Source organism: Meles meles, chromosome 5 (genome assembly GCF_922984935.1).
Source record: "Meles meles chromosome 5, mMelMel3.1 paternal haplotype, whole genome shotgun sequence".
Taxonomy (NCBI): Eukaryota; Metazoa; Chordata; class Mammalia; order Carnivora; family Mustelidae; genus Meles; species Meles meles.
This window is the reverse complement of record NC_060070.1, coordinates 19,100,289-19,124,708: the sequence shown is the minus strand read 5'-3', so window position 1 is coordinate 19,124,708 and position 24,420 is coordinate 19,100,289. Positions and strand designations below refer to the sequence as shown.

Sequence of the window (24,420 nt, the reverse complement as noted above, 5' to 3'; positions counted from 1 at the left end):
CATTAACAAATATTGTCATTAAACTAAAGAGCTAATTACTTTGGATTCAGACAGAATGTACAAAATCATAGGCCAACCGCAGCTGGTGGTAATAATGGTGAGACTAACCGTATGTTACACTGGAGATTTAAAGAACAAAGACGTATGAACACTAATGTAACCAAACATATAAAATTATCCTCTAAATGGAGAAAGCTATTATGGTGGAAAAATTCTTGAAAGCACATTGGAATTATCTGATACATGAAATAAAGGATATTTCTAAGGGATTAATTGTCATAATTAGAAGTTATCAGTATTTAATGAAGAGAGAAACTTGAAAATTTTAGTGTCTTGCAATACCTACAAATGAAGAGTTATATCTAAGAATCATCTTCTCTTATTGGAAGTACTATCCTCACATTTACATCAGTTTAAACTACAAGATGCAAGAGCTTTGCTTTATGGCTATTTTAAACAAAGGTTATCAGGACTACCTTATAGTTCTATAAAAGTAAATTTCCCAGATAACTGAATATTTTCCCAACCCTTGAAAAATATTTTTAAATTACATAATAATACATAATTTAGAAAAAGTTTTACATACCCTGAGAAGCAATAAGAATCAAACACAATTTATCAGTTGAACATAACCATTAATAGTATTTTGCTATATATCATTCCAATTTTCTTCCTATGCATCTGTCGCTTTTTAAATAAAAATGAGAATAACAAAAATAAATATAATAAAAATAAAAATAATAAAAAATAATAAATATTTTTCAAATAAAAATACATCAAAACACGGTCTGTAACTTGTTGCTTTCATTTACAGTGTATTATGAACATTTTCCCACATCAATAATTATACTTTTACTACATAAATTTTAATGACTTAGCAACTTCTTAAATTGAGAATAAACACATTTTAATCTTTTCAGGTATCTCACAAATATCATTATTATACTGTTTCATAATAACACTAACTCTCTTCCGAGATTGTTACACAGTAAATCTCCTTTCTCCTATACGAAATGGCCCCAGATGGCTCTACTGTTCTAAAGCTGTATCTGACTTTAGCTCTTTTCCTCCTTCACTATCAGAGTTCCATATAAAGCTGACCAAAACTAGGGGCGCCTGGGTGGCTTAGTGGGTTAAAGCCTCTGCCTTCGGTCAGGTCATGATTCCAGGGTCCTGGGATCGAGCCCCGCATTGGGCTCTCTGCTTGGCTGGGAGCCTGCTTCCCTGCCTCTGTCTCTGCCTCTCTCTCTGCCTGTCTCTCTGCCTACTTGTGATCTCTGTCTGTCAAATAAATAAACAAAATTAAAAAAAAAAAAAAAGCTGACCAAAAAACGAAAGTTGACCTAACTTGGCTGTTTTCATTTTTAGATTAATGACATGAAAGATTGTCTACTGACAATGAAAGTAATTAACGATTTTAAGTTGAATTATATTAACAAGAACTCAGGTATTCTCTTCACTTCTTCAGCCTTCATCTTGGATGACAATTTCCTTCTAGCCTTCCTTACCCAAGAAATCATTATTGAAAAACATTTGCTAGATTTGTCTTGTTAAAAAGTCACACCTTGCCAGACTGATGTTGACTTCTCTGTATTAACCTTTCATACAACAAGCTTGGAAGAGAAAAAAGTGCGATTATATATGAGGGAACCAGACTAGGAAGAACTTAATGGTCCATTTCTGCTCTAAAACTTTATGCTTCTATTCTTTAACAAAGTTTCTGTAATTTATTCTTTTGTTGTATATTTGTCTCTTGAGTATGGAGCCTGTCTCACTCAGGTTCCCTGAAACGACATAGTAAGTTTTCTTTAGGGAGTCACAACAGAAAAATATGCCTGTGATAACGAACGTGACTCACTTGGGGACACTATTTCATTCTCTTTCCACCTGCTCCTCTGCAAAGGAAAAAGGAAAAGAAAAAAAAAAGGGCAGAAGAATATTTTCTATGTTTCTCTGAAATAAAAGTATTACAGAAGATTTGCACTAAAAGCTTTATTAAATCTTACTTGAGAACTTCTTTGAGTCCTAAACTTGTATGGTACCTATTTGAGGATTTTACAGTTTGGGTGCTATAAATTTTAGGATTTTATCATCAGATGTGGCAGTGAGAGTATTGCCTATTGAGAACAATACTGACAACAAATGGATGTGAAAATTCATTATTACAGTTAATCTAATTCTGTAATTGTCTAGATTACTTGAAGAAAGTGCTACCTTGTTCTATGCATGTCTGTATTCATTTTCTTTGTGTAATACTAATAACTAATATGTGTAGCTAATTGCCGCGATGGGGATATACTTTTTTTTTTTAAGATTTTATCTATTTATTCGACAGAGAGAGATCCCAAGTAGGCAGAGAGGCAGGCAGAGAGAGAGAGAGAGAGAGAGAGAGAGGAGGAGGAAGCAGGCTTCCCACCAAGGAGAGAGCCCGATGCGGGGCTCGATCCCAGTACCCTGGGATCATGACCTGAACTGAAGGCAGAGGCTTTAACCCTCTGAGCCACCCAGGTGCCCCAAGGATATACTTTTTTTAATTAAGGATTTATTTTTGCCATTTGATATTTTGTTGACAAGAAACCCTTTACAATATGAACATATGCACACAAAAATTGAGAGAGAAAAAAATGTCTATAAGCCTGAAATTCAATCGGAGGATTTTAATGAAAAATCTCACGCTTCACTAAGAAATAGTATCATGTTGTACCTTTAAGGAACCATCACAATTTCAGTTCTGAATCTGCCTCTACTAATCACTTTTATCACTGGAGCAAAAAAAGCAAACTTTACATAAACTTTAAACTGTACATAATAGAGATGGAATTGCTAAATGAGATAAAGAAATATAATAAAGTGATATTCCAGAAATGTGCATATAACCTGCTATAAAAATATCACATGATTTAGAAGTTTTTATCTACAAAGGACAATGAGTAGCTAAATGGTGTGTTAAGCAGATCTGTTCTCTTGAAAATCTAATGTGGAGATTTCCAAATGAAGAAAAAAAGAAAAAACCTTCAAAAATGAAGAAATGCTGAGCCAATCCTTAGTGAAGCCAACTCTTCACTCATTATGTCTTCTTAGATAGTTCTTAGAATTGATCCAATAAGTATAAACATCTGAGTAAATTAAAACATTACAGAAAACAGAGACCCAGCTAAAGACCGCAACGAGCACATGCTCACTCTGAAAGCAAGATAGGGACTCCTGGGACTTAGCCCATCATACTGAGCTTGAAAAAGGTGTAACAGAGAGCACTAACCATTTGATTTGGGGGATCAAAAAAGGAGCACTAATTTAGCACCTCTGTGCTAAATGTGCCTTCCTTATTTATTCTTGTAACTGAAAGAAACAAACAACATAAAACCCCATTTAATATAAAGTTTGGAAAATTAGAATTATATCATTTTGAATTTCAACTTCGGCATTTCCCAAAGGACCAAGACCCACCTTCATCAGGATCATTTGGTGTGAAAAAATAAAATGCAGGTTGCTGGGTCACATCTGAGATGTAGTGCATCTAACTCTCTGTGCAATATGCCCAGGAATCAGAATTTGTATTACAGACCCTCTTCCCCCTCCATGTGACTGTCATTCACATTACAATTTGAGAGCCCACTACGATTACCATGATTTTTTTGTGTGAAACTGATTATCAGTTATCAAAGTTTACCATTGAACCCTGCTTCTATTTCCACTGATATGACATGTAACAACTTTTAAAGTTTACATTTTACTTTCCCTTCTTGCTGTGGAACTGTACAGAGATGGCTATTTTCCCCATATTCAGTAACTGCTTTTAACTTTTGTATATTTTATTAAATATATTAAATATTCACTTTTGATATGACTAAGAGTACATAGTAATGTGATTTCCTTCCAAAATTCACTTACCTTCAAATCTGTATGCTTATTCAGAAAGCTCTGAGCAGATACGATGGAAATTTCCAAGAAGACTATGTGCAGTGGATTCTCTAATTTCCATGTATTTCAAGGCTGGCCAACAAGACCCCAGAAGCAGACACCAGAAACGCCATGCAGAAGGTGAGACACCAATGCCGGAGCCTCTGGGCACCTGATTCTCTCTGCACAGAACAGAAACATAAGTAGTCAGTCACCTGAAATTCATAGAGAATCTGCTATGGAGAAGGTTATTTTCAGTAAACTGGCAGTGTTACTAAATTTAAACTTGGCCTGGGTTTGCTGCTCCCTGATTTAGCACAGTTGTCATTTAAAATTTCATGTCATTGTGAAGGCAGAATTGCACGATGCTACTGCCTGCAGAGGACTCCGGTTGAATTCACGTGGCTTTAATTGACTATTTCTTCTAAACATGGCATCAAGTGGTATTAGTAATTTTATTTTTGATATGCAGATGCGAGGTTTTGGTGCTGAATTTCTAAGTCAAGGTTGATGAGTTCTCTTGGAAATACATCCTTACATGAGCCTCTCTCCCACCCCATAAAAGATAAAATGTGATGATACTTTTCCAAAATCCCAATGGAATCATCTGGTACTTTTGCTATATTTTCTCTCACATGTGTAATGCTTGCCAGGATAATTAGACATAAACAAAAATAATATCTTTCTCGTCAATATATGTTGCCTCCTCAGGGAAACCAAAATTCTAGCAGTTTGTTAAATAAGTTAAGCAGACATTGGTAGGGGCTAATGGAAAAAGAGACTAAAACATCTCATTTTAAAACTGGAATTGACAGTGCAAATATTCTCCTAAAGAGTAGAGAAAGCAACATATACAGATAAATACAAAGTCAAATGCGCAGTGACAAGAGCGTAATACACATGTAAGCACAGAGTACACTACAAAACAAGTTTTTCATAGACGACATTACTGTTCGGCCACCCAGACACCATTCCCAACTTTCTTCCTTGTTGCTATGTCTCACAAATAGAGAACAGAAAATCAAATAAAAGGTTCACTTTTCCAGTCCCCCTACTGCTAAGAATGGTTACCTGATTCCATTCTGGCCCATTAACTAGAAGGAGTATGCTGGGTAAAAAATCCAGGGAAAAATTTGCTTTATCAGAGAGGGAAACAAACCCTGAGAGATTCTTAACTATAGGAAACAAACTGAGGGCTGCTGGAGGGGAAGTGGGTGGAGGGATGGGCTAACTGGATGATGGGCATAAGGAGGGCACATGCATTGGTAGCATATGCAACTGAAGAATTACTGAACTCTACATCTGAAACTAATGATGTACTTTATGTTAGCCAACTGAATTTAAATAAAAACATTTGCTTTACTGATGAGCGATTCCTGTCCCTCTTATTTCACATAACTGCTTGCCTTGAATGATAAGGATGTGATATTTGCAGGTAGAGCAGTCATCTTATCATCATGATGTAAAACACAATGAACACCCAGAAAAATGCAAAGATATAGGTCTTCTGTTGATGAGCAGCTGAACCAACACTACTGTTTCTTCTAGAATTCTATTTGTTTTACACTACTGGGTTTTCTGTTGCTTGCTAACAGAATCATTGCAGGTTGACAAAGTGTGGAAAATACATTTGTTAAAAAGTAAATGCCACTGCTATAATTGAAGTGGTTTCTATCTTTTCACACGATTATCTGCAAGTTCTCATTCTGTGGAGCAAGGACAGTCTTCATTAGGCTGGTTAAGGTTGGAATTTGCCTCCTTTTTTATCTAGGAAAGCTGTACTTGTGGGGAATAATGGGTCACAGGATCATGGTAACTAATTAGTCCAAAATGAAACGGAAAGCCTAGTCTAGAGCTGGGTTTGGAGGAAGAGGGTCCGGTATCATGGATAATAAAAAGATCTCATCTTTGTTTCAGTGCCAAAGCTATCACACTAGTTGAAATCTCAGTGGAAGAGTTTGAAATTCCATCAAAAAATTCATTCTTATTATCTTGTGACGTCCTATGGATTCTTTGTTTGAAATACTGTTTCATCTAACACTTCATTACTTCTTTTCAACAATATTTCTTACTCAGTCGCAGTCTGAGCTTTTACTATCTCTTTATTAGATTATTGCTGTAGACTCTTTAACAGATTCTCTTCTTTTTTATTCTTAAACATTCCAGGATGTCCTATAATTACTTTAAGATTTAGCTCCTTAAAACATTTCTTCAGATCCCTCTTCCATTCAAAATATAAGAGCTCCTTTTGGTCTATTGGATTAAGTCCAAGCTCCTTAAATTGGCATTTAAGTCTCCCCATAATATAGATTAAATTAATAGTAAAATACAGATTCATCTAGATTTCCTATCTTCCTTCCCTAACACTCCACATGGTTCAGTAGGAGAATATGTCTTCACTGCAGAGGTGCACCCTAAGCAGCTTAAGATAATCTATGTGTCTCAATCGTTACCAACAATATTAGGAATAAGCACATGACCTTAAGAGGTTAATAATCTCCATTCTGGGGTCTTCTCTGACCTATTATGTAAAAAACAACTTTCGCTTTTCTTGCTGGACATAAGCGTGTGATCATTGAACATTTGGAACTACTGGCAACCATCTTGGGACCATGAGAGAACTTGCCGGAATTTATGTCAACACCAAACAAACAGCTGAGAAATAGAAAAAGAGGAGCTGGATCAGAGCATGTTGTTTCACCCTTGGACAGAGTTTTGCTTGTGGGTAGAATACTCTGAACTTCTCAGCTATGTGTGAATTTATAGACTCTTCTTAAAAAATTATTATTATTGGGCGCCTGGGTGGCTCAGTGGTTTAAGCCGCTGCCTTCGGCTCAGGTCATGATCTCGGGGTCCTGGGATCGAGTCCCACATCGGGCTCTCTGCTCGGCAGGAAGCCTGCTTCCCTCTCACTCTCTCTGCCTGCCTCTCTGCCTACTTGTGATCTCTCTCTGTCAAATAAATAAATAAAATCTTTAAAAAAAATTATTATTATTAAGCCAATCTGGGTTGGTATCCTCTGTTACGTGCAACCAAAAAGAACTTTGCAATATATTTATGTTTTTGCAGCTCTGCCATTTCAATCATATTTACTTCTCTCTTATTTCTATTCTTTCTTTAAGGAGATCAAGCCCTCTTCCTCCATGATACATTTCCAGGTTTTTCTAATTCATAGTGAGAGAACCCTACTGTAAACCACTTTATTTTTCATTGTATGTACTAATAAGAGCACTCACCAAGATATATGATGCTATCATTTCATTATGACTCTCAAATCTTTAGCTTAACATTTTTTCCCCTCTTTATCTCCAGACTTTTATTTCTAACTGACTAGATGACATCTCAACTTAGATGTCTTGAAGGCTCTGCAAACCGAATCCATCCATAACCAAATCCATAAAAACCTTTCTCTCAAGAACAGCTTCCTCTAGTTTCCCTATTTTTTTTTTTAAATAGCATCATCAACATCAATTGGAGAAGCCAAAAACCAAGATCTTCAACATTTTAAAACAGACTCAGAGTAGATTTGATTCTTCTTTTCTCCTTCAGCCCCAGGATTTGATCATCAAGCCCTTTTGATTTATTTCCTAGTTCTCAAATCTACCTACTTTGTCCATTTTCTTTTTATATCACCTCCAAATTCTCTCTCTTGCTCCACCACCATCACCACCACCGCTAAGATATTGTTGCCCGGAATGCTGCTTAGGTTTTTTTCTTTCTCCCATCTCACATTTTGTTTCCCTCCAATATTTTCTCTTTGGGGTATTTAAAGTGATGTTTTAAAATTACACAGTGGAGTATCAATCCCTTGTTTAAAAACCTTCAATGCCTTCCCACTGTTCTTAGGGTAAAGAACAAGGCCATATCACCCAATCCCTACCTAACTCTCCGGCCTCATATCCCTGGAAGACAGTGACCATTTCTGTTTTTAAATACACTCATGTTTTTAAAAACCCAACACTTAGCACAACAATAAATATTTGTTAAATGGATAATTACTTTGCGTAACTCTTAAACCATGAACCACACTGTTATTTTTTCTTGTATATTTTATTTTCTGTATTACTTATAAGTACACTGACGATAAGAAGTGTCATGTTTCTCTGTAACCTACAGCAGAATGCTATGTGAGTAGGAGGGATTCAGAAAGTATTCAATTACATTGCTATAGATATTTCTACCTTGATTCCTTTTAAAAAGGTTGAAGTTTATCCTCTCACACAATGGATACTTATCACTTTTCTATAATATTAAAAATGAATAAGGGAAAATTTATTATGTGCGAATAATGGAAGTGAAAAATAGAAAACTTGCTTCTGATCACAATTCTATGGAATTTGCGCAGATTAATTAGAAAGGACCTGATCTTCTGAATCACATGGAAAATCTTCACATAAGCCCTGAGTTATGTGGACAAGTATTCAAATATCATGTTTGCAATTTTCACTGTCATTTCTTCAAATATTTTATATTTTTCTTTAGAAGTCTTTACCTTTGAAAAATACACGCAAAAATTTGATACTTTAAATAATTAACAGCTGAAATCAAGACTAATTTTGAAAAATAGTTACGACAAGTACAAATTAATTCTTAGTTATTGGATATTTACGTGAAAATGCAAAAACAATTTCAGAGATTCAAAGATAGGTATGAAATTTTAGACTATGTTATAAACTGATAATACCCAAAATAAGAGAAATATTTCATAGGGTAGCCTAAAATGAGAATACACATGAGCAACCCAAAAGCAATGAAACAGGAAGACAGGGATGCATGCTTCTCAAAGCTTCTGATCTATTAGCTGTGGCTAGATAATGTTTTCCAAGTTAGGGAATGATAAACAAAATTAGGATTGAGGGGATCTAGAAGGAGGAAAGTCCAGGACATAAAAGAGTAGACAATATGAATTTTCTACCTGAAAAAAAATTCTTGAGCAGAATTGACCTGTTTCTTAAAAATTAGTTGAAGTTTGCCTAAGGGATATTTATACAAGAGATAATTGCCTTTGGGTTTCTATAGGTCTGTTGTTCAGTTATAAGTATCTTCCAGTTTTCTCAGGATATTGAATCTCTTAGGAAGTTTGTAAAAAATATTAAAAAAAGAAAGAAATAGAAGAAAAGGAAATATTCTTCATGGAATGCATTTTGAGAATGACTACAAATAGTTGTCCTAAAAAATCAGAGAGCAGGATAGTTTACAGTTTTTCCTATAGGGTATTAAAAGATATTTTAGGAAAGCAGTGATTCATGATTTAATATTTAACTGCTTTTCAAGCAAAATAAGAAATGCTACCAGGGTACAGACATGATTTTTTTTTTTTTTTCCTGTAACCGAAGTCCCAAGGGACAGGCTGAAGTGGCACTGTTTATTTTGCTCCTCTTTAATAAATAAAAAGTGAGCTTAACTATATGATGGAAAGAGAGAACCTTATGCTCACTGCTTTCCTGTATAAAGGAATAATGATTTTCAACTGTGAAGTATTTCACTTGAGAAACATTTCCATCTTATTTGTTCATTTCTTTATTGATTGACTAGATTTGTCCTTTTGCATGAAAACTGATACATGTTCTAAAATTATAGTACAAGCCTTTTGTATTTTTTTTAAATAGATTCTTCTGTTAAGAGTATGAGATGGCCAAAGGATGTCATTGTCTTTCTATACTGCTGTAGTATAATTTTTAAAAACACATGGAATAAAGATGTTTGTTAGAGTGCTTAAAAAAATATGAGATTGCCCATTTATGCATACTTTATGTAGGTTTTCCTTTCACTCTTGCATGAAAATGCAAAAAGGTTTATTTACCTACCTCTAGCTCAAAGATTAGAACCCCCATAACAGCAAGGAAAATTAAACAAGTAAAAGCCACATATAAGACATCCGTGATCATCCCAAGATGATCAACCAGCTGTGATGTTCTCAATAAGTGATTGACGATTACCCTAAAGATACAAATGTAGTGATCTGAAGGGGCACATGCACCTGAATGTTTATAGCAGCAATGTCTACAATAGCCAAACTATGGAAAGAACCTAGATGTCCATCAACAGATGAATGGATAAAGAAGATGTGGTATATATACACAATGGAATATTACACAGCCATCAAAAGAAATGAAATCTTGCTATTTGCGACGACGTGGATGGAACTAGAGGGTATCATGCTTAGTGAAATAAGTCAATCAGAGAAAGACAACTATCATATGATCTCCCTGATAAGAGGAAGTCAAGAAGCAAATGGGGGGTTTGGGGGGTAGGAGAAGAATAAATGAAACAAGATGGGATCAGGAGGGAGACAAACCATAAGTGACTCTTCATCTCACAAAACAAACTGAGAGTTGCTGGGGGGAGGGGAGGAGGGAGAAGGGGGTGGGGTTATGGACATTGGGAGCGTATGTGCTATGGTGAGTTCTGTGAAGTGTGTAAACCTGGCGATTCACAGACCTGTACCTCTGGGGATAAAAATACATTATATGTTTATAAAAAAATAAAAAATAAATAAATAAACAAAAACCAACTAAACAAACAAAAAAAAAGAAGAGTGACTGAAGAGTTTGGAAACTCCTAATCCTCCACTAAGGAGATCTGGAAATAATGACATTATAAGGAGAAAGAACTGTAATATGATCAGAGAAGCTATAATTGTATTATAATAGGGAGGAGGATGGCTAGATGACAGTAAAAATGTTTTCTTTTTGAGAAGATTCATCTCCCATAAAACAATTCTTACACAGCATGCTAGAGTTTTGTGGAATATGGTTTGGGCATCACTAGCTTTGAGAGTAAAGGAGAGAAAATCCAGGAATCAGGAGTTGCAGTGTTGATCAAGGTTTTTAGTACTATTATAAATGGAATTGATCCCTTAATTTCTCTTTCTACAGTCACACTGTTAGTCACAGGAAAGCAACTGATTTTTGTGCATTGGTTTTGTATCCTGCCACATTACTGAATTGCAATATGAGTTCTAGTAGTTTGGGAGTGGAGTCTTTTGGGGTTTCCACATAAAGTATCATGTCATCCATGAAGAGAGAGAGTTTGACTTCTTCTTTGCCAATTTGAATACATTTTATTTCTTGTCTGATTGCTGTTGCTAGGACTTCTAGTACTATGTTGAACAACAGGGCAAGAGTGGGCATCCTTGTCATTTCCTGATCTTAAGGGAAAGGCTCTCAGCTTTTCCTCAATGAGAATTATATTTGCTGTGGGCCTTTCATAGATGTTTTTATGAAATTGAGGAATAGTCCCTCTATCCCTATACTCTGAAGAGTTTTAATCAGGAAAGGATGTTGTATTTTGTCAAATGCTTTTTCCGGATCAATTGGGAGGACCATGTGTTTCTTGTCTCTTCTCTTATTATATGTGTACTGTCACATTGATTGATTTGTGAATGTTGAACTACCCTTGGATGTCAGGGATACATCTCACCTGGTCTTGATGGATAATCCTTTCAATATAATATTTGATCCTATTAATTAGGGTCTTGTTGAGAATTTTGGCATCCATATTCATCAGGGATATTTGTCTGTAATTCTCTTCCTTGATGGGTTCTTTGCTTGGTTTTGGGATCAAGGCAATGCTGGTCTCATAGAATGAGTTTGGAAGTTTTCCTTCTATTTTTATTTTTTGAAACAGCTTCAGAAGAATAGGTATTACCCTTCTTTGAATGTTTGGTAGAATTCCCCCAGGGAATCCATCACTTCCTGGACTCTGATTTTTTTGGGAGCTTTTTGATCACTGCTTCAATCTCATTACTGGTTATTGGTCTATTCAGGTTGTTAATTTCTTCCTGTTTCAGTCTTGGTAGTTTATAGGTTTCCAGGAAGGCATCCATTTCTTCCAGGTTGCTTAACTTATTGGCATATAGTTGTTGATAATAATTTCTTTAATAATTGTTTCTATTTTCATAGTGTTACTCATGATCTCTCCCTTTTCATTCATAATTTTATTAATTTGGGTCCTTTCTCTTTTCTTTTGGATAGGTCTGGCCAGTGGTTTATCAATCTTACTGATTCTTTCAAAGAACCAGCTTCTAGTTTTGATCTGTTCTACTGTATTTCTAGTTTCTAATTCATTGATCTTTGTTCTAATCTTAATTATTTCTCTTCTTATGCCTGGCTTAGGCTTTATTTGTTGTTCTTTCTCCAGTTCTTTAAGGTGTAAAGTTAATTTGTATATTCAGGACTTTTCTATTTTTTTTGAGTGAGGGTTGGATGGCTAAGTATTTCCCCCTTAGGACCATCTTTGCAGTATCCAATAGATTTTGGACTGATGTGTTTTCATTCTCCTTGGTTTCCATGAATTGTTAAAGTTCTTTGATTTCCTGGTTGAACCAAACATTCTTAAGCAGGATGGTCTTCAGCTTCCAAGTGTTTGAATTTCTTCCAAATTTTTTCTTGTGATTGACTTCCAGTTTCAAAGCATTATGGTCTGAGAATATACAGGGAATAATCTCAATCTTTTGATATCACTTGGACCTGATTTGTGATCCAGTATGTGGTCTATTCTGGAGAAAGTTCCATGTGTGTTTGTTGTTTTAGGGTGGAACGTTCTATATATATCTACGCGGTCCAGCTGGCTCAGTGTGTCATTCAAAGCTCTTGTTTCTTTGTTGATTTTCTGCTTAGATGATCTAAGATACCTTGGAATAAACCTAACCAAAGAGGTAAAGGATCTATACTCTAGAAACTACAGAATATTTATGAAGGAAATTGAAGAAGACACAAAAAGATGGAAAAACATTCCATGTTCATGGATTAGAAAAATAAACATTGTTAAAATGTCTATGCTGCCCAGAGCAATCTATACTTTCAACATAATCACAATCAAAATACAAATGACATTTTTCAAAGTGCTGGAACAAAAAAGCCTAAAATTTCTTTGGAACGAGAAAAGACCACTAATCCCCAAGGAAATGTTGAAAAGAGAAACAAAGTTGGAGGCATCATGTTGCCTGATTTCAAGCTACATTATAAATCTGTGGTCACTAAGAAACATTGTACTAGCATAAAAACAGACACATAGATCAATGGAACAGAAAAGAGAGCCCAGATAGGGACCCTCAACTCTATGGTCAAATAATCTTTGACAAATCAGGAAAAAAGTATCCAATGGAAAAAAAGACAGTCTCCTCAATAACTGGTGCTGGGAAAACTGGACAGCTACATATAGAAGAATGAAACTAACCATTCTCTTACACCATACACAAAAATAAACTCTAAATGGATGAGTGAGACAAGAATCCATCAAAAACTGAGAGGATAACATATGCAGCAACCTTTTCGACATCAGCCACAGCAACTTCTTTCAAAACACATCTCCAAAGGCAAGGGAAACAAGAGCAAAAATGAACTTTTGGGACTTCATCAAGATAAAATCTTCTGCACAGCAAAGGAAGCAGTCAACAAAACAAAGAGACAACTCATGGAAGGGGAGAAGATACTTGCAAACGACACAAAGGATACAGATAAAGGGCTGGTATCCAAGATCTGTAAAGAACTTCTCAAACTCAACACCTGAAAAACAATCAAGTAAAAAAATGGGCAGAACACATTAACAGGCACTTCTGCAAAGCAGACAAGTGGCTGGAGCACCTGGTTGGCTCAGTTGGTTAAGCAGCTGCCTTTGGCTCAGGTCATGATCCCAGGGTCCTGGGATTAAGCCCCACATCAGGCTGCCTGCTCAGTGGACAGCCTGCTTCTCCCTCTTCTTCTGCCTGCCGCTCTGCCTATGTGTCAAATAAATAAATAAAATCTTCAAAAAAGAAGAAGAAGAAGAAGAAGAAGAAGAAGAAGAAGACAAATGGCTAACAGACACATGAAAAATTGTTCAACATCATTAGCCATAAGGGAAATTCAAATCAAAACCACATTTGAGATACCACCTTACACCAGTTAGAATGGCAAAAACTAACAAGACAAGAAACAACAAATGTTGGAGAGGCTGTGGAAACAGGGGAACCCTCTTACACTGTTGGTGGGAATGCAAGTTGGTACGTATTGCCTGGAGCACTGGGTGACATAGGCAAACAATGAATCATGGACACTACGTCAAAAACTAATGACATACTGTACGGTGACTAACATCAGACTTCCATTTGATCTGAATTGCATCTCTCTCACAACCATCCATGTTTACTGGTGAGCTCCCCCTATGACTGCCAGGTCAGAAAGAGGCACTGCAGAAGAAAAGCACAAAGGACACCAATATTTTGGACACAATAGTGGAGTGGTTCAGGTAGTTCATTCCCCTGGACGTCTGACCAGAATGATGTCATTTCCTTGAGTGTAACTCTCAGGCTGATAATGAGGAAATTCAGATTGTGAGTGGTGGTAAATGCCCCAAGCGCATCCCGGGGTTCATGATAAGCTGCCATCTGTCCTGCTCCTTCTAACACACGCATCTTCTTCAGTCTGTGCCTCTGCCATGGGCATTTTTTCAGGTCTTTTAAAAAAGTGATCATTAAAAAACCTGTTATTCATGAATTCCTTGTACTATGGTGGTAATTAGTATAAATCATATACAATTTACAACAGACACAGACATACATGTTCAGTCTATCTAATTAGGTAAATATTGGAGACATAATAAGTTGAAAATTGTGTGCATGTACATAGCTCTACTCATAATTTGTTGAATATATTGTACTTACAAGTTTTTTCTTAGTCAAATGTTTATTCTTTCCTCCCTCCTACTTTAAACTGTATTTATTTACTTGCTTTTGATTGATAGGAGTTGAGGGCATAGATGATGCCGTCCACATTCCTCTGCCCATAGTAGAATGTCTGGCTTACAGCAGATGCTTAATGCATGATGATGATCACTGCACATAAGATTTTCCATGAGTGCAGAAGAGAAAAATGTATCTAGTCTTTATCTACTATCATTTTCATTTATTTCTAGAACTGGCAAGACAGAAGATATTTGCATTACTTCTGAGTAGAGGCATGATGCATTTAGATATGCTTTTCCATCTTTCCACAATATAAAATATATGCCATATAACAATTGGTACTGCAATTTTATGCGGAATTGAAATATTTTAGACTTTGATGGGCTCAACAGATATATCCATACAGAAAAGAGAGATGTCAAAGAACAGGAAAATGTTTAACTATCTCTATCTTAACCCTGCTAACTATGAGCCATGTTATCAGTGCTGTTCTCTTAGAATGTTTCTTGGGAAGTGAACTACACATACTTTATATGATAAGTTTAAAAATGGGTCTACCTATGCTAAAATGATTTGAGATATCTTCCAGCCTTGTAAAAAATGGAAGTTATAAATGTGTTCCAAAAATCTTCACAGCAATCAAAGACTAACATATTTTTGTTGGAAGGCAAGGTCAATGACACTGAGAAATAAAGGAAATTCATATGTTAATTTATACTACTGCACAGCATGGTGGGTTTTTTTCTCAAGTGTATTTAGGGGGAAAAAATTAAGAAGCATGATTCCTTCTGTTAATGCTCTCAAGGGAAAGTTCCAACAAGTCCAAACTAACAAGATATGAATGCTGGATTATTATGGAAATCTCTCTGAAATGGGCGTTGGTTATGTGGCTTTTAATCCGGTCTCTAATGACCTGACATACACAGTTCCTACCTAAAGGGTTTTTATTTTGTCTATCCACATGAAAAGAGGTCTGACCAAACCAGGGGTTTTTAAACCTTGGCTGCATATTCGAACATACATGGATTTTTAAAAAAAATACCCATGTGCAGGGCCCATCCTCAAGAAGCTGGGTCAATTGTTCTGAGGTGGGAAAAAGGAGTCTTGTAAATTCCTCAGGGGACTGTAATATGCAACCTCAGTTGAGAATCACTGAATGTAAACCTTCTAAGCAACTCCAGTGCCCAAAGTTTATTATTCTGGAATTTCTGGGAAAGTCCCTTCTATATATGCTGGTGCAAGAGTGTGTGCACAGGGGCACCTGGGTGGCTCAGTGGTTAAAGCCTCTGCCTTCAGCTCAGGTCATGATCTCGGGGTCCTGAGATCGAGCCCTGCATTGGGCTCTCTGCTTGGCGGGGAGCCTGCTTCCCCCTCTCTCTCTGCCTGCTTCTCTGCCTACTTGTGATCTTTGTCTGTCAAATAAATAAATAAAATCTTTTTTAAAAAAAAGAGTGTGTGCACATACGAACACATGCACATACTTGGAAATTTGTTTCTTAATCTGAACTCTCATTTCTAGTCTGATGGTCATTTTCTACATTATTGAGCTCTAGATTTTCAATTAATACCCTGCATGCCAATCAGATAAAGTATTAATTAACAGGGAAGGTAGTTAGAGGAAAGAGAAGCAGAGAAATAAAACGTTAAGTGCTGTCAGAATATAAACTTTCTAATATTGTGCCAGCTTCTCATAGAATACATATACATATAGAATTATATACAGACTTTTGAATTCTCAGCTTTTTATCATATCTTAGCAACTTTGGAAAGATAATCATGATGGAGGAAACAAAGTTCACTGCTACAGAAATACTGAGGATTGGTCTAATTAAAGGAGACAAATCTATTTCAAGAAAGAAGATGCTTGATGATTGTTTACTGGATGAGTAAAACTCTCCCACATCTTAAATGTAGACCTTACGTTTATATGATGATTGGAAAAGATCTTTCCTAGGAAAATGTCAGTGGCTTGGGTTTGCTAAAGGAAGATCCAGAATGTCTCTGAACCTAAAACTGGCATGGGATTTCATTAGGGAGGGAGGGATATACAGTATAAATAATAAGGATATATGAATTAGACCTTCATCTCCTCTCATTTGTACTTCTCAGGCCACAGTTAAGGGGCTGGAATTATGGTTTGAAACCAGGATAGGAGAACCATGGCCCTATTTTGCCACCTATATTCAGCTCAGGCCTCTATTTCTGCTGTTGGTGGGACTCCTTCCTGTCTGAGAAATGACAGTAGCGACAGAATGCTAATGGTCATATCTGAAAGGCTGTCCAATTATTAGATCTCTTTTCTGGGCGTAGGCATTTAATATCTAGAAAAAAGTAAAACCACGGTCACTAAAATGTATTTAAGTGGATGACATTCATTTGTTCATCCAATAAATAGTTATGGTGTGCCTTCTTTGTTTTAAGCCATGAGAATATAAATATTCTTAATTTGCAAGCAGACAACTTTATTTTCTGAATTCATTAAATTGTTTCAAGTCAATTCTCAAACTTTTACACATGCACACACACACCCTGTCCTTACTTTACTCCCCATTCCACCAGCAACTTTTTTTTTTTTTAATTCTTTACTGAAGTGACCTTAGGAGCTCTTCCGTTCTCTGTGTTTGAATTAATGATGATGTCTCTGATACCAGCTTCCTATTCTTTCATTCTAATCAAAGTCCCTGCATACTTTCTGACCTGGGGGAGGTCATGATGTACCACCTCATGATGTACATCCCATTAGAGTTGCCCTTTTTTCCCCCCCCATTCATAAACCACCAATTCATAAATCACTAATTTGGCATCCAAGTTTACTAGGCATGGCTTTTTTCAATTTATTTTTAATTCCCATCTGAAAATATCACAATGAAAAGAAACGACACACAATATTTCAATGTTAAAAGCAAGAATGTCAGATGTGGGGGGAACGGGGAGGAGATACATCGGTAGACATCTACTGGTGATGAAAAATATTTCTTGCAATTATTGAAATCATCCTTTGTCACTAAACATAAGACAATGTTGTTGTTCTAATTTAAATGCTTCACGAAAAACGGGAGCAGACTCACAAATATATTTTTGTAATTTAAAGTGTAAAAAAAGCCCACCATGTAATCTGGACTCCCTTCTCTATGTAATTATAGTCATTTTCTAAAGTGTCTAGTATGAAAACACAGACCATACTGTAGTTTTCAGTCATATCTTATGAAAAGAGCATCTCAGAGCTTAAAATCCCTGCATCATCACCCCAAACTACCCAAGACACTTGCTTTTTGGACACAAGTATTGATCACATCACTGATGAAAGTCAAAGGTGCCCTGGGTTGCCCAAGAACATTATGCCAAGTAACGTCACTAGGACCTGCAATGTTGCCAGAGGAACAAAGAGGCATGAGGGCATCTACCCAGAATGGTTTGGATATCAATGGGCTACATAATCAAAATCATGAATCATCACTGAAAAGACATGTAATAAGCAGAATGGGATTAAAAAAGAGAAAAGAAATCACGAGGTGATCTGTAGCAGTTGGAAGAGACCTCTTTTAGTTCTTTGAGTTACGCCTAAATATTTAAAGAAATATCAGACTGTTGTAAACTACGAAGAAAATATCTTATCTCCCTATTCTTGCCAGGTCCTTTATCTACAACTTCAAAAGACAATAACTACTTTCTAAAAATTACCCTCTTTGATAAACTTTGCTTGGACACTTTAGTGTGGAAAAGTCAAAATGTTCTTATAGGCAGTTATATACTTAATCGGGTCAAGAACAGATAAACACTATTAATGTTTCCTTTTTCTGTCCTTCTCATTTTCTCCAGGCTCTGCCTCTGTTATTTCTTGTACTACTTCTGAAGCAATGTTTTCCTTTTTTATCTACTTTTATTATACATTCTCTCTACAACCACCCAGTTTTTCTTATTAATTTTTTTTTAAAGCAGATATCCACTGAGAAAGATAACTTTTCCATTCAACTTTTCTATCATGAAGGATTCTCAGCTCTTATCAGGTAGAGTCATAATGTGGAAATTTATCCACCTAGTAATAAGATCTCAGGTAATATCCCTTCACTATATTGATTTTGCAAAAAGCCACATATTTCTTTTTTTTTTTTTTTGACCAGACTTTGAAGCACAATGATGACTTTTCATAAGAGATTTTAAAAAGGCATGTTGAAATATCTCCAACTAAACTAGGCTAAGGAGATTGTTTGAGGATGTGGAATAGAGAACTATTAGAATAGGGAAAAAACTGCCACATAGAGGCATGACCAGATCCAAGGGGTATAAACATAGTCATATCCCCAAAACAGTCAGTTAAAATGTGAGCTTCTCAGAAAGATAGAAAATGGTGACATCATTTATATTAATTCTCCTTTCTAGATTGAAAGATCCATGTATCTTTCTTGTGTCCTTGTATCTTGTATCCTCAGCATCAAGTTCAATACATAGTCTGTAGCTTTACTAGTCACTTGCAGCTTTAGTACTTGAAATAAAACTAGTCCAAACTGAGATGTGCTGTAAGAAATACACACTGGATTTTGAGGATTTTGTGGAAAAGGAAAAGAACATAAAATATCTTAACTTCAACGTTGATTACATGTCAAATGTTTCTATTTTAGATATATTTTACTAAAATATATTATTAAATATATTTTTGCCTGTTTATTCTTACCTATTTAAAGGTGGGTACTAGAAAATTGACCACAATATATTTCTATTAGATAGCACTTGTGTAAAGAACTCTGTGTTACACGATAACTGAACAATGAGTGAACGCATGTTTGAATGAATGGAAGGTGCCTTCATCTAGAGCTAACACTACCAGAATGAACACTACCCAGCTTTTCATAGAATGATACTCAAGAAAAACAGGTTTTTATAAATGATAAATAGACTTTATCAACATCACCAAGCCTTCACCTCTTCCAGCATCCATGTACATTGCTACGTGCCTTTGTAATCTCTCCTGATAAGGACATAGAATGTCTCTTCCTACTCCCTGTCTTTGGGTTTGGTCGTTTGACTTGTTTTGATCAATGAAACATTAGAGAGCATGTGATGTGACCAAAGGCTTGAACAATGCTCGCTCTATTGACTTTGCTCTTTGGTGCTTCTGCTACCGCGGTGAGAACTTGCCCAGGCAGGAAGAGGATGGGAGGCATGGAGAACAGAACTAAGCTGCCCCAGTAGAGCCTGGGCTAATCCCAGCTGATTCCAAGCCACAGGAGCAAACAGCTGAGATCATCATAGCCACCCAGCCCAGCATGGCCTAGATTAGCCAACTCCAAATGACTCACAGACCCATGAGATAGGTACGTGCTTACTTTTTTTTTATATGCTGCCAAGATCTTGTGGTTTTATCCAGCCTCTTCTGAAATACCTAACTGCTACAGAATTGTAATCTTCATAAAAGCTCAGTTCTTTCATTTTTTAATATGATAATTCATACTGGAAACCTGAAGCTCATACTTGAAAATCCCCCTCTCTCTAACTTCTCAGATAAAATATTTTTGGATGTGACAGCAAGTATGAGAACTAGAGAAGACATTCTAGAAGAAGCTGGACAAATTCATCCCAGAGGGACAAATTCATCCCAGAGGTATAACTCACTGGTTATCAAGGAAAGCTTTAAGGGAAGCTTCAACAGGAATGCTAAAACTCAGGTGGAACTGAATAGCACAACATAATTCTTATTTTTCTAAGCAAAGAGTGGATTTGTTAAAGAGGTCTCTCCTATGGTTGTTCCCAGGTGGTTTTTTTTGTTTGTTTGTTTTGGTTTTTTTTGTGTTTTTTTGTTGTTGTTGTTGTTGTTGTTAGGGAAAAGCTGTTAATATATGAGTACTCCCAGCTTTGTTTTATCTCACTGCTTTTGTTGAAGTTGGTACAGGCTGTCCACTCGAGTCACTCATACCCTCCCCTCAGCATGCTCCTGGGAAGGTCCTACTAGCTAGTGTGTGATGGGTTCTTGGGTTCTTTGGGCTTCTGCGATGATCAGTACGAAAGCTGACAGTGATAGAGAATTGAAATTATGGGTAGAAATATAGAAGGGGAAGATTAGGAGAACTGTGTCTTTTTCGTAAACACAAAAAGCTGCAGAAGACCAGGGATGGCAGAAGGTTTTATGAAGAAGTTTTAACTGAGAGGACTCAGAGAAAGTGAGGTTTAAGGGACATGGTTAGAAAAGGAAAGGAAGTTTTTTTTTTTTTGTTTTTGTTTTTTAAAGATTTATTTATTTGACAGATAGAGATTACAAGTAGGCAAGTAGGCAGAGAGGCAGGCAGAGAGAGAGAGAGAGGAGGAAGCAGGCTCCCAGCCAAGCAGAGAGCCCGATGCAGGGCTCGATCCCAGGACCCTGGGATCATGACCTGAGCCGAAGGAAGAGGCTCTAACCCGCTGAGCCACCCAGGCGCCCCAAGGAAAGGAAGTTTTAACAAATGCTCCTACAGGTTCTGTTGCTTCCATGATTTGACAGTGTAAGTAGAAAACCCGAGTCAATTAATTCGTTTTTAAAAAAATAATAGCACTTCTCTGAAACTGGCTTCTGAGGATCACAGCTTCTGCCAATGATGGTCTTGTACAAAAAGTTTAACATAGAATGGAGTCATAACGTGGCAGGGAGAGTAGGAGAACACATAGCCTAGCAGTAGTCACTTCCCATATCGCTTACTAGCTGCCTAGCTGGACCATCCAAAACTCATTTACTTGATTTATACCATAGAGATAATAATATATTCCATAATATAGTCCATAGGTTGTCTTCAAAATTAAGTAAGACAGTGAATATTAAAATGTCTATCGCATTGCTTAGACAAAAATGTTAGTTGAAATGTTGAGCACAATATTTTCTTTGTGAAAATTCAAAGTTTGGCTTATAGTCATTGTAAAAGTTGACCTGTATCCCTGAACTGTGCTCCAAAGTCAGTAGCAGCAGATTCAGCTAAGATTCTCAACAAGATCCTAGCAAACAGGATCCAGCAGCACATTAAAAAGATTATCCACCATGACCAGGTGGGATTCATCCCTGGGTTGCAAGGTTGGTTCAACATTCGCAAATCAATCAATGTGATAGAACAAATCAATAAGAGAAGAGAGAAGAACCACATGGTCCTCTCAATTGATGCAGAAAAAGCATTTGACAAAAACCAGCATCCGTTCCTGATGAAAACGCTTCAAAGTATAGGGATAGAGGGAACATTCCTGAACTTCATAAAATCTATCTATGAAAGACCCACAGCAAATATCATCCTCAATGGGAAAAAGCTTGCAGTCTTCCCGTTGAGATCAGGAACACAACAAGGATGCCCACTATCACCACTCTTGTTCAACAGAGTATTAGAAGTCCTAGCAATGGCAATCAGACAACAAAGAGAAATAAAATGTATCCAAATTGGCAATGAAGAAGTCAAACTCTCTCTCTTCGCAGATGACATGATTCTTTATATGGAAAACCCCAAAAACTCCACCCCCAAACTACTAGAACTCATACAGCAATTCAGTAATGTGGCAGGATACAAAGTCAATGTACAGAAATCAGTGGCTTTCTTATACACTAACAATGAAAATACAGAAAGGGAAATTAGAGAATTGATTCCATTTACTATAGCACCAAGAACCATAAGATACCTGGGAATAAACCTAACCAAAGAGGTAAAGGATCTGTACTTGAGGAACTACACAACACTCATGAAAGAAATTGAAGAAGACACAAAAAGATGGAAGACCGTTTCAAGCTCTTGGATCGGAAGAATAAACATTGTTAAAATGTCTATACTGCCTAGAGCAATCTATACTTTTAATGCCATTCCGATCAAAATTCCACGGGTATTTTTCAAAGAGCTGGAGCAAATAATCCTAAAATTTGTATGGAATCAGAAGAGACCCCGAATTTCTAAGGAAATGCTGAAAAACAAAAACAAAACTGGCAGCATCATGTTACCTGATTTCAAGCTTTACTACAAAGCTGTGATCACCAAGACAGCGTGGTACTGGCATAAAAACAGACACATAGACCAGTGGAACAGAGTAGAGGGCCCAGATATGGACCCTCAACTCTAGGGTCAAATAATCTTCGACAAAACAGGAAAAAAAATACAATGGAAAAAAGACAGTCTCTTCAATAAATGGTGCTGGGAAAACTGGACAGCTATATGTAGAAGAATGACACTCGACCATTCTCTTACACCGTACACAAAGATAAGCTCGAAATGGATAAAAGACCTCAACGTGAGACAGGAATCCATCAGAATCCTAGAGGAGAACATAGGCAGTAACCTCTTCAATATCAGCCACAGCAACTTCTTTCAAGATATATCTCCAAAGGCAAAGGAAACAAAAGCGAAAATGAACTTTTGGGACTTCATCAAGATCAAATGCTTCTGCACAGCAAAGGAAACAGTCAACAAAACAAAAAGGCAACCCATGGAATGGGAGAAGATATTTGCAAATGACAGTACAGACAAAAGGTTGATATCCAGGATTTATAAAGAACTCCTCAAACTCAACACACACAAAACAGATAATCATTCAAAAAATGGGCAGAAGATATGAACAGACACTTCTCCAATGAAGACATACAAATGGCTATCAGACACATGAAAAAATGCTCATCATCACTAGCCATCAGGAAGATTCAAATTAAAACCACATTGAGATATCACCTTACAGCAGTTAGAATGGCCAAAATTAGCAAGACAGGAAACAACGCGTGTTGGAGAGGATGTGGAGAAAGGGGAACCCTCTTACACTGTTGGTGGGAATGCAAGTTGGTGCAGCCACTTTGGAGAACAGTGTGGAGATTCTTCAAGAAATTAAAAACAGAGCTTCCCTATGACCCTACAATTGCACTGCTGGGTATTTACCCCAAAGATACAGATGTAGTGAGAAGAAGAGCCATCTGTACCCCAACGTTTATAGCAGCAATGGCCACGGTCGCCAAACTGTGGAAAGAACCAAGATGCCCTACAACGGACGAATGGATAAGGAAGATGTGGTACATATACATGATGGAGTATTATGCCTCCATCAGAAAGGATGAATACCCAACTTTTGTAGCAACATGGATGGGACTGGAAGAGATTATGCTGAGCGAAATAAGTCAAGGAGAGAGAGTCAAGTATCCTATGGTTTCACTTATTTGTGGAGCATAACAAAGAACATGGAGGACATGGGGAGATGGAGAGGAGAAGGGAGTTGAGGGAAATTGGAAGGGGAGATGAACCATGAGAGACTATGGACTCTGAAAAACAACCTGAGGGTTTTGAAGGGGCAGGGGGTAGGAGGTTGGGGAACCAGGTGGTGGGTGATAGGGAGGGCACCTATTGCATGGAGCACTGGGTGTGGTGCAAAAACAATGAATACTGTTACGCTGAAAATAAATAAATAAATAAATTTTTTAAAAAAGTGAACTCCAATCTTCTACTACAGCCTGCTTTCATTTATTGTTGTCATGGGAATAAGAATAGTAAGAACAGACTCAACAACATTGTCTTTTCTAATTTTCTTTTCTTTTTAATCAGAGTTCCTACCTAAAATAGAGTCATGTGTTCTTTTATTTCTTGGCCTCCAACACAGAATTGGTAATTCACACAACTGTGGATTATTATTTTCTCTTCTTTCCAAATACCACCCTAAGGGTAGCATTCTACTATTGTTAGTCTTGCTTCAATACAGTAGTTTTTCCATGGTCATGAATTTGGCATATAGGACCTTGGGAAGAGTGCTCTGTCATTTTGTAATGGTGTCAGTTTGAATCGAGAGTACCAGCAATTCACGCAAAGAGAGTTACCCCAGTAGCCACCAATGTTATTAGGTTATTTCTTACTTGTTCCTTATTGATGAAAACAAAACTGTGTACC

The 24,420-nt window shown here is 36.7% G+C and overlaps 1 protein-coding gene across 2 annotated transcripts in view; it reads right to left on the bottom strand.

Annotated features, from left to right (window-relative positions):
* The window catches only part of HS3ST5 (heparan sulfate-glucosamine 3-sulfotransferase 5), a 267,560-nt gene that overhangs the window by 150,131 nt on the left and 93,009 nt on the right, over positions 1–24,420 (bottom strand). For both annotated transcript variants that reach the window (XM_046004062.1, XM_046004063.1), the window contains exon 2: positions 3,892–4,082. The gene's annotated coding sequence lies outside the window, so the exon portion shown is untranslated. The remainder of the gene's footprint in view (positions 1–3,891; positions 4,083–24,420) is intronic.